The sequence below is a fragment of the Aotus nancymaae genome, unplaced genomic scaffold (assembly GCF_030222135.1).
Source record: "Aotus nancymaae isolate 86718 unplaced genomic scaffold, 86718_ANA_hifiasm-v0.15.2.pri h1tg000008l, whole genome shotgun sequence".
Taxonomy (NCBI): Eukaryota; Metazoa; Chordata; class Mammalia; order Primates; family Aotidae; genus Aotus; species Aotus nancymaae.
The window spans coordinates 63,876,499-63,886,469 of NW_026988419.1; the positions used below are offsets into that span (position 1 = coordinate 63,876,499).

Sequence of the window (9,971 nt, forward strand, 5' to 3'; positions counted from 1 at the left end):
ATACCCAGCTAATTTTTTATTTATTTTATTTTATTTTTTAATAGATAATGTGTTTCACTACGTTGATCAGGCTAGTCTCGAAGCTCTGACCTTATGATCCGACCACCCCAGCCTTCCAATGTGCTAGGATTAGAGGTGTGAGTCACCGGGCCCACCTTAATTTTCGTATTTTTTTTTTTTTTTTTTTTGAAGACGGGGTTTCACCGTGTTTGTCAGGCTGTTCTTGAACTCCTGACCTCAGATGATCCACCCGCCTCTGCCTCCCAAAGTGCTGGGATTATAGTCGAGAGCCTCCATGTCCAGCCCTGTAAATGTTTTAATCTAAAATCCTTCTAAAAATTTAAGATTATGGCCGGGCGTGGTGGGTCATGACTGTAATCCCAACACTTTGGGAGGCAGAGACGGGTAGATCATGAGGTCAGCAGTTCAAGGCCAGCCTGACCAACATGGTGAAAGTCTGTCTCTACTAAAATACAAAAATAAGCCAGGGATGGTGGTGTGCATCTGTAATCCTGACTACTCAGGAGGCTGAGGCAGGAGAATCACTTGAACCCAGATGGTGGAGTTTTCAGTGAGCTGAGATCGCTCCACTGCACTCCAGACTGGGTGACAGAGGAAGAGTCTGTCTCAAAAAAAAAGAAGCTTATATTTGTTGATTTCTTTTACAGAAATGATCTGGCTCTGTCCCTCAGGCTGGGGTGCAGTGGTGTACTCAGAGTTTACTGCAGCTTATCATGTCTAGGTCTTAAGCAATCCTCCCACCTCAGTTTCCTGAGTAGCTAGGACTACAGGTGCACAGCACCATGCCTAGCTAAATCTTTCTAGAGATGGGATCTTGTTCTGTCACCTTGGCTGGTTTGAAACTCCTAGCCTCAAGGAATCTTCCTTTCTCAGTCTCCCAAAGTGCTGAGATTACAGGGGTGAGCCACTGTGCCCAGTTTTAACTTTATTATTCTTTCTTTTTTTATTTATTTTTGAGACAGAGTTTTGTTCTTGTTGCCTAGGCTGCAGTACAGTGGCAGGATCTTGGCTCACTGCAACCTCTGCCGCCCAGGTACAAGTGATTCTCCTCCCTGAGCCTCCTGAGTGGCTGAGATTAGAGGTCCTTGCCACCATGCTCAACTAATTTTTTGTATTTTTAGAAGAGACTGCATTTCATCATGTTGGCCAGGCTGCTTTCGAACCGCTGACCTCAGGTGATCCAACCACCTCAGTCTCCCAATGTGCAGGGATTACAGGCATGAGCCGCCAGACCCCGCCTTAACTTTATTTTATAATTTATTTTTTGTTTTTTAAATACAGGGTTTCACAATTTTGGTCAGGCTGGTTTTGTAGTCACAATCTCAGGTCATGTGCCCACCTTGCTCTCCAACGTGCTTGGATTACAGGCGTCAGCCACCATGCCCAGCCACCTTTATTTTTAAAAATCAGAGAGACTGGGCCAGGTGCTGTGGCTCATGCCAGTAATCCTAGCACTTTGGGAGACTGACGTAAGAGGATCAGCTGAGGTCAGGAGTTCAAGATCAGCCTGGCCATCATGGTGAAACCCCATCTTATTAAAAAAGAAAAAAAATCAGAGAGATCCGTGTCTACAATTGTAAAAACGAGGTGCTGGATAATTCCCCCCTGCCCCACCTTTTTTATGAGATACAGTTTCCCTCTTCACACCCAGGCTGGAGTGCAATGGCGTGATCTTGGCTCATTGCAACCTCTGCCTCCCAGGTACAAGTGACTCTCCTCCCTAAGCCTCTGAGTAGCTGTGATTAGAGGGCCTCGAAAAAATGCTCAACAAATTCTTTTTGTATTTCTAGGAGAGACCAGGTTTCATCATCTTGGCCAGGCTGCTTTCAAACTGCTGACCTCAGGTGATCCACCCTCCTCACCCTCCCAAAACGCAGGGATGACAGGTTTGCTCTGCCACACCAGGCCTTAACTTTATTTATTTTTTAATTTATTTTCTGTTATTTAAAGATGGGGTTTCACCCTGTTGGTCAGCCTGGTCTTGAACTCACAATGTCAGGTGATTTGACCGCCTTGGTCTCCAAAGTGCTTGGATTTCAGGCGTGAGCCACCATGCCCAGCAAATTTTATTTTTAAAAATCAGAGACATTGGGCCTGGTGCTGTGGCTCATGCCAGTAATCCTAACGCATTGGGATGCCGAGGTGGGTGGATCACCTGAGGTCAGGAGTTCAAGATCTGCCTGGCCATCATGGTGAAACCCCATCTTATTAAAAAAAAGTAATCAGAGATATCAGTGTCTATAATTGTAAAAACGAGGTGCTAGATAATTACCCCCCACCCTGCCTTTTTGATGAGATAGAGATTCCCTCTTGTCACCCAGGCTGGAGTGCAATGGTGCAATCTTGGCTTATTGCAACCTCTGTCTCCTTGGTTCAAGCGATTTCTCCTGCCTCAGCCTCCCAAGTAGCTGGGATTACAGGTGTCCACCACCATGCCCAGCTAATTTTTTTATTTATTTTATTTCTATTTTTTAATACAGAATGGGTTTCACTATGTTGCTCAGGCTAATCTCGAACCTCTGACTTCATGATCCGCCCACCTCAGCCTTCCAAAGTGCTAGGATTATAGGTGTGAGCCACCATGCCCAGCTTAATTTTTTTTTTTTTTTTTTTTTTAAAGATGGAGTTTCACCATGTTGTTTAGGCTGCTCTTGAACGCCCTACCTCAGGTGATCGGCCTGCCTTGGCCTCCAAAGTGCTTGGATTACAGGCGTGAGCCACTACACCTGGCCAATTTTTGTATATTTATTAGAGACCACAAGGCCATCCCCCACCCTGGGAGGAAGGAGAGGAGGCCAAGCGTTTCCTGGTGCATTCCCTGCCAGCCCGACTGACTCACTCAGCCAAGGAAACTCCCAGGCCCCGCCTGGACCCCGAAGCTGCCGAGGTCCCAGGTGAGGAACCCCACACACCCGCGTCTGCCCTGTGGCCTCCGTGGGGTCCGTGTAGCCCTGGGAACCTGGGCCGGCCAGGGCGGCGGGGCTGGGACTGAGCCCCCCGGTGGTGCTTCCTCCGGGATCGCCCTGGCCCCAGCATCCCCAGCTTCCCGCGCTGGGCTCCAGTTCGCCAGTTGCCCGGCAGGAGAGCTCAAACTATGGCGAGAAAACCGCCAGATCAGAAAGCGCCTGTCGTCAGAGCCCGAACTCTCGCGGGAACAGCCTCCAGAGGCGCGCTGCAGGAGACGCGGAGCATGGCGTGGCATGGGTAGCCTTGGAGCCAGCTGAACCCGCAGCAGGAGCGCGACTTGCCGGAGCTCATCTGGAGTGTCGCCGGCCTTCAGGATGAGACAGACCCCAACTTCCAGCTCTCCTTAAACTTCATCTTGTCCAACTTGTGGCGCGGGGCGGGGCGGCGGGCGCGGGACGCGTCGGGTCACGGCTCGGGGCGAGGGGTCCCTGGAACAGGACGCACTGTGGCGGGGCACGGGGCTGAGGTGGAGGAGGCCTCGGGGAGGCTTCGCAGGCCCTTCTGCATCCCGCTGGACGCTGACCAGGCTCTGGGGGAAGGGTGGGACTGGGTTCTTGGGGGCCGGGGTCATGCGCCTCCAACCCCAGGGTTCTGGGAGGCCCAGGCAGTACTCAAGGCCAACCTGGGCGGTGTAGCAACTCCATGTCTATATAATTTTTTCTTTTTAAGTAGAGAGATTGTATTCTCACTGATTCCTGCTCCTTGGTCAGCCAGTACAATTTCCCTCTCACTCTGCTTTCCTTTTTCCAAAACGCATGTCAGGACACTGATTTAACCTGTCATTACTGTCTCTTCTGCTTCCACTCCAGCTAGCATGCTGCATCCCTGTACAGCTCCTGGCAGGTAGCACAGTAAGTCACCTAATACAATTGCTAATGTGGTTTTTCTTGTAACTAATTTCTTGTTTGGTTGGTTGATTGGGTTTTGTTTTGTTTTGTTTTTAAGACGGAGTCTTGCTCTGTCGCCCAGGCTGGAGTGCAGTGGCGTGATGATGGCTCACTGCAACCTCTGCCTCCCAGGTTCAAGCGATTCTCCTGCCTCAGCCTCCCCAAGGCAAGTGCCACCATGCTTGGTTAATTTGTGTGTGTGTGTATGTATATATATTTTTTAGTAGACACGGGATTTCACCATGTTAGCCAGGATGGTCTCAATCTCCTGACTTTGTGATCTGCCCCCCCTTGGCCTCCCAAAGTGCTGGGATTACAAGTGTGAGCACCACGCCCAGCCTCCTGTAACTAAGTTTTAAAGACTTACGGAGTTTAGATATTTAGGTGGAGTGAGATCTCCTATTTTTATTTATAGGAGATGTAAATTAAACAATACTGTAGTTCATTATCCATAATGAAGTTATTAGTAAAAGAATGTTAATGTTCTACCTGTTTGATTTCAGTAAAAATCTTCTTGAATAATGATTAGGTTTTCAAAACCTGTAGTCTTAGTTACCTTAATGATCATAGCCCTTAAAGTGTCTAGTTAGTTGGTTTATAATAGGTATACAGGGCTTTCAGATTCTTTTAAAACATGCCAAGTTTCCGAAGTAATAAACTGAATTCTTAACTGTAACTTATAAAAATATACAATGTGTGGAATAGCTTATACAATACAGAAACATAAATGCTGAATCCCAAGTTATTTTTCTATTAATATTTCTAAATGACAGTAGGCAGATGTTCATCATTTTAGAGCTGGGAGAGACTTAGAGGTTACTATTTACTTTCATAAAATGGAACACTACGTTACCTATACCTAAATTATAGGTAAAGTGGTGTTCCATTCAGCCATTTACTGGAATAGAATCAGATGTGGTTTTCAGTAGTGAAATTTTATTTCTTTTAAGCACAGATTGCTGGCTGTGATAATGAAAAAGGCAAAACGTTTTTTGCATAGGCTATGCTATATACATATACGTTAGGCTGTGCTCTAATGTTATGATGCTTTAAACCATCAGAAAAATGAATATGTTTACATTTTTTAAAATTGTGGCCATTTAGAATTCTAGGCCCTAGAAATTCAAAAATGAGTAAGTTATAGCCTCTGTCTTTAAGAAAGAGACAAAAGTTAATCACAGTATAATATATGATAGGGATTTTTATAATTCCAGTATTTGTTAATTTGGATGAGGAAAACATTGTACTAATCTCTAACTGAAAAGTAGCATCTCCTTCCATTATGAATGAAGGCAGAAAACCATAGGAGACAGAGAACACTCACCTTTGAGACTGAGTTAATTAAAGTGTTAAATGTTTTAGAATATCAATTTAATAAATGTTTCAATATTTTTAAATTATTATCTGATTGTATTTTATTTTGAGTTTTGTTAAGTCTTTTTTCTTTTAGTTTTGAGATTTTTTTTCAAAGATAGATATAATAAAGCTGATGAAGTTCTTCGGTCACATTTTAGAAAAGACAGATGATTTTGACTCAGGAAAATACTTGATGGAAGGTGAAGAAATGGACATTGGTCCAGACATGGACACACCAGTAAGTGACCGTAGTTTTGCTATTAAAAATTTAAATACACACCAGGTGAAAGAGATGATTTTAATGTGTCTTTCCACCCTCGGTCAACTAAACTAAAATGGGAACACTCTTAACTAATCTAGAGTCATTTATCATGGAAGTCTGGTTAGGATTTTGCACCAAATCACTAGTATTAAGAAGTTACAAGGGGGTGGGCATGGTGGCTTACACCTGTAATCTCAGCACTTTGAGAGGCTGAGGAGGGAGGATTGCTTGAGCTTAGGAATTTGAGACCAGCCTGGATAACATAGTGAGATCTTATGTCTATTTTTAAAAAATAGATTGTAAAGAAAGATGTTGTTTGGGCACACTGGGCACACTGGCTCACACCTGTAATCCCAGCACTTTGGGAGACCAAGGCAGGTAGATCACTTGAGGCCAGAAGTTTGAGAGAAGTCTGGGCAATATAGTGAAACCCCATCTAGTAAAAAGACAAAAAATTAGCTGGGCATGGTAGCATATACCTGTAATCACATCTACTTGGGAGGCTCAGGCACGTGAATATCTTGAAGGTTGAGGTTGCAGTGAGCTGAGATCATGCCATTGCACTTTGTCACCTGGGTGACAAAGTGAGAGACTGTCTCCAAACAAGAAAAAGAATAAGTGAAAAGGGTTGAGTATAAGTATCTCTTAAGGACGTGTGATCTTGGGACATTTTGCCACCAAAAATAATTCCATTCCTTATTGTTTCAATGTTATAGAAAAAGAGAAAAAGTAATAATTATATACTACAATATATTACTTTTATGGGATGTCCAAGTCATGGCTACTTTAACATGTCTAAAACAGACTTCTTAAGTTCCCCACCTGCACCTTTGATCTCTATTCTGCCTCCATTGTGTTCCTTCCCTGCCTTCATCATGTCAAATGGCACCATCTTTTGTGTAGGTACTTGCCCCAGGTAAAAAGCTGAGGAGTTGTTTTTGAGTTTTCTCTTTCCCTGATTCCCATCTAACTGATTAGCAAATCTTGCTGGTTCTACCTTCAAATATATATCCTAAATCCATCAACTTCTCTATATTTTTGTTATCACCTCCCTAGTCCAAGTCACCATCATTTCCCACCTAGAACACTGCAACCATTCCCTACTGTCTTTCTGCTTCTACTATTGCTCCCTACAACCTATTTTCCACACTGAAATCAGATCAATCACTTCAAAATAATGAAATCCTGTGGAAGGGGAGAAGGGAGAGGGAAAAACAAATAAACAAACAAAAATTACAGTAAGATGATACTGGCTCTAAAATATGCCCGTGGCTTTCCACTGCAATTAAGAATAAAATCCAAGCTTTTCAAGGCCTTAAATGATTTGGCCTTTGTCTTCACTGTAAAGATCTAGTACTCCCTTCTTTGTTCATCCATTAACTTTTTCTTTCTGTTCCTCTAATGTGCTGCTTCAGTCTGAATGTCTGTGTCCTCAAAAAATTCTTAAGTTGAAATCCTAACCCCTAAAGTGATCACATTAAGAGGCACAGTCTTGGCCAGGCATGGTGGCTTACACTTACAATCCCAGAACTTTGGGAGGCCGAGGTGGGTGGATCACCTGAGGTCAGGAGTTCAAGACTAGCCTGGCCAACATGGTGAAACATCCCCTCTACTAAAAATACAAAAATTAGCTGGGCACAGTGGTGGGCCTGTAATCCCAGGTATTTGGAAGGCTGAGGCAGGAGAACAGCTTGAGTGAGACTCCATCCCCCTCCTCCAAAAAAAAAAAAAAAACAAGAAAAAAACAGAGGCATAGTCTTTAGAGGGTGATTAGGTCATGATGAGTTGCCCATGCCCATATATTATCGTCCCCAGAAAGCTTCCTCACCCCTTCTAATGTATGAGGACACAGTCTGAAGGCATCATCTATGAACAAAAAAACAGACCCTCACCAGACACTGATTCTGCTGGCAACTTATCTTAGAATTCCTAGTCTCCAGAACAATAAGAATTAAATTAATGTTGCTTATATATTTCATTATAGCACCCTGAATGGACTAAGATATGTGCCAATAGCATTCGACTTCAAGTCCTCTGCTCTTGCTTTCCCTCTCTCAGGAACCCTTTCTACCCAGCCTTTCACATGGCTATCTTCTCACCCTCAACTCTTTGGCTGAAATGTCAGAAGGTCTTCCCTGACTTCTTACCTAAAGTAGCCTCTCTCCCAGTCACTCTCTCAAATAAGTGATAAGCTATTTGCACTTATCATTTCTTGAAATGATATCATTTATTTGCTCGCTTGTTTACTGTCTGTCTCCCCCTATTAGCATATAACATTCAAGAGCCCTAGGCTTTTGTCTTCTGTTATATCCCTATTGCCTTAAAAGTGCCCAGCACAAAGTTGAAACTCAATAAAACATTTCCAAAATAAGAAATTTTAATGATTCAAACAAAGCAGTTTCAATAATGGGTGAAAACAAGTCTGAAGAGTACTAATTTATGAATAAATGTAAACTTCTTTTAGGACGCATGATTGTGAGAGGAAGAGAGGTACAGCAAAAGGTGGAAGACGACCAAGGTTATGGAAAGGTCATTACAAAAGGAGAAAAACTTGCTCCTTAATTCTCTTTACATAAGGATCCTCTTTCAGAATTAAAGATGTATTGCCCTGAGACAAGAAAAAGCAAGGATACATGAAGATTTAGACACCTGTAATCTCGATAATCCCAGCACTTTGGGAGGCCAAGGCCAGAGAATCATTTGAGCCCAGGAATTTGAGACCAGCCTGGACAACATAGTGAGTCCCTGTCTCCACAAAAAATGAAAAAGAAATTAGCCAGGCCTGGTGGCACCCGCCTGTGGTCCCAGCTACTTGGGAGGCTGAGGTAGGAGAATAACTTGAGCCCAGGAGGTCAAAGATGCAGTAAGTCATAATCACACCACTGCACTCCAGCCTGGGCAACAGAGTGAAACATTTTGGGAAACTATCAGAAAACTAAATACTGCAAGCAACAATAAAGATTAATCTTAACAAAATGTTGAGTAAAGAAGCAAGATATAAATGAATACTTAGTACAATTCCATTTATAGGAAGTTCAAAAACAAGCCAAACTATAATGTGCATGTTCACATACAATGATGTGAAACATTAAGGAAAATCAAGGAAGTGGCTATCTCTGGGGAGGGAAAGGAACATGTAATCTGGAAAGGAACATGTAATCTGAAAAGGTGATGTATAGTAATACCTCTAACTGCCTCTATGTACTGAGGACTTCAAAACCAAATCATCCTAAACAAACTAGTCTAAGCAACTGAAAAAGAAGACAGAAAAGAGCCCTCAGTGAATCTCTACACCTGATTATATTCTGGGCTACAAGCAGTGATTTTTCTTCAGAAGGTAAACAGTGCGTGAAATATTTTGGAAGCTGCCATTAAATAATGCCGAAGTTTATTATTTAAAATTAATATTTCATTAATGTACCTTCCTATTTATCACTAATTAAGACTGAAGAGTTTGGCTAATTAATCAATTAAAATACAAACAAGAATCTGTTTTATCCCGGAGGCAGATTCGAAAGAGACATTCTACTTACATTATTTATAACTAACCTGTTTTTTCCTACTTACAAACCGATTGTTATTCTATTTATATCCTCACACGTAAACAAAGCATATTTGAAATGCTGAAAACCAGTAGAGAAAATTTTAAACAAGGAAATCTCCTAGGATATAAAGGACTGGAATGGAAGAAGGAAAACGCTGGGACACTGTCATCTATGCAAACTTTCCTGAAGCCTCAAAAAAAAAAAAAAAAAGTGAAAAAAATGTACTTATTTCTGTGAGTTTTTAGGTATCAAGTCCATGATTACCTAGTTATCCAATTTAAGTCTCAAATATGTTTTCAACAAAAGCCAGCTTTCCCTGCCTTTACTGTGTACAACTCTTGCTGAAATTTATCTGAGATTTCCATGCAAATGCCTACCTATTCTCGATCTTTCACCACCCCAAGTCTAGAAAGAGGCTCAGAAGTGAGCGACCGGGAGTCAGGCTTAACTCCCAAATCTGTGACTTCCAAATTCCTTGCTCCACCAGAGCTTCCAGAGCGTTTCTATCAGTACTCCCAAGCACCAAGCGGAAAGCTGCGGTAGGACGCAAAGCAGTGACCATAGGAACTGGGCTTCAACCTAACCTCCCAAGAAACAGGGGCAACGCGTGCTGCTGAGCTTCCAGCCCGCAGGTGTGCCCGCCGCTGCCCCTCACAGCGACTCCCCCGGCTCCCGCCCGCCACGGCCCCGCACCCGCCACTCTCGCCCACTCGGCAGCCGGCTTTTCGGAGACCTTCCGGCGCAGGAGCAGCTCTCCCTACCCTGCGCATCTCCGCAGCTTCTACCTGGAGCTCCGGGTCCCTCCCCGAGCTCCTCGGCCCGCTGGCCTCCCCAGACCTCATCCCCGCGACTGCCAGCTCTCGGCCTCCGCCGGGGATACGAGAATCGCCCCGTCTCCATCCTCCGCCCCTTTCTCCTCCCTTCCCACCCCCA

At 43.7% G+C, this 9,971-nt stretch overlaps 1 long non-coding RNA gene across 1 annotated transcript; it reads left to right on the top strand.

The window, feature by feature from the left end:
* The first annotated feature begins 3,448 nt into the window (after positions 1-3,448).
* LOC110567476 (uncharacterized) lies at positions 3,449-9,707 on the top strand. The gene is made up of 4 exons (XR_002477883.2): positions 3,449-3,839; positions 3,934-4,041; positions 5,390-5,469; positions 7,958-9,707. It is a non-coding gene; the product is annotated as an uncharacterized LOC110567476 (long non-coding RNA).
* Positions 9,708-9,971: the final 264 nt, after the last annotated feature.